At 49.4% G+C, this 1,310-nt stretch overlaps 1 protein-coding gene across 1 annotated transcript in view; it reads left to right on the top strand.

The window, feature by feature from the left end:
- Positions 1–377: 377 nt before the first annotated feature.
- Snx10 (sorting nexin 10) overlaps positions 378–1,310 on the top strand; it is a 70,988-nt gene continuing 70,055 nt past the window's right edge. Inside the window, exon 1 of the mRNA XM_029478940.1 lies at positions 378–438. The gene's annotated coding sequence lies outside the window, so the exon portion shown is untranslated. The remainder of the gene's footprint in view (positions 439–1,310) is intronic.

Below are 1,310 nucleotides of genomic sequence, written 5' to 3' on the forward strand. Positions count from 1 at the left end.
TTCTTTCTACAACGCTTGCAGCGGCGTTATGATTTCTAAAGATAAACGGAGCGCAGAGAGTGCGCATGCTCAGCTGTGAGGTAAGTTACCAGCGGGGGTAAGCGGTTCCTCTGGGGGACAGCGCCACCTCTGGCGTGCTCCATTGCTTGAGATTCTTCTCGACTCCAGCATGGGGCTGCATGACGCCAGCATGGGTCTCTCTGGATACATTTTAATTCTTTCGGGTCCTTGTTAGAGAGCTTAAACTCCGAGGAGAAAAAGATTAGAAAGTGGAAAAAGGATCAACTGGTCAGATTAAGTTTACCTCTGAAGCTGCTTCCGGGTGGCCTGGAAAAGAACCTTAGTGAGCTGGACCGTTTTACGTCAACTCAGTCACAGGCTGATGGCGTCTGAGAGGAGGGAGGCTCAACTGAGAACACGCCTCTATAACACCAGGCGGTAGGAAAGCTTGTGGGCATTTTCTTAATTAGTGATTGATGGACGAGGCCCAGCCTATTCTGGGAAGGGTGGACTGGTGGTCCTGTGTCCTATAAGAACGCAGGCTGAGCAAGCCATGGGGAGCAAGTCAGTAAATAGCACTCTTCCACGGCCTCTGCACCATCTCCTACCTCCGGGTTGCTTCTTGACTTCCTTTGATCGCGAGCAGCGCTGTGGAAGCCTAAGACACACTCTTTCCTCCCCAAGCTGCTTTGCTTGTGATGTTTCATCAGAGTGATTGTAACCCTAAGACATTTAGTTTTAAGGGAACCTGCCGCTGGATTCCCATGGCTCTGTCCCATGAGGAAGGCCTGGACCATCTTCTGCTCTTTCAAACTCCAGCTTCAGTGGATTGTTCTAGCTTGAACTCTTACTCCTTGGTTTGAACTTTTCAGCCTTTGTAACTGAGCCAAAGGGGATGTCTCAGTACATCCTTCCAGAAGAGGGCGCTGTTCCACCCTCGCTGAAATCATTCAGAGAGCCATCAGGTCTTAAACGTCCCAACACTGGCAGGAGCCAAACTACTCCAGACATTTAATTAATTAATAGCTTTCAGGAGGCAGAGGCTAGTGGATCTCTGTGAGTTCCAGGACAGCCTGATCTACAAAGACCCTGTCTTAAACAAAACAAAACAAACAGAAAGGCATACAGTTGCCAGAAAATTGTGCTTGATAGAAAACAAACAACCCAACCAACCAACCATCCAAAAAACCCTCCTCAATCCACCACCACCAAAACTTTCTTTACTCCTTCCTTCCTTCCTTCCTTCCTTCCTTCCTTCCTTCCTTCCTTCCTCCCTCCCTCCCTCCCTCCCTCCCTCTCCCTCCCTCCCT

The sequence above is a fragment of the Mus caroli genome, chromosome 6 (assembly GCF_900094665.2).
Source record: "Mus caroli chromosome 6, CAROLI_EIJ_v1.1, whole genome shotgun sequence".
NCBI classification, from domain to species: domain Eukaryota; kingdom Metazoa; phylum Chordata; class Mammalia; order Rodentia; family Muridae; genus Mus; species Mus caroli.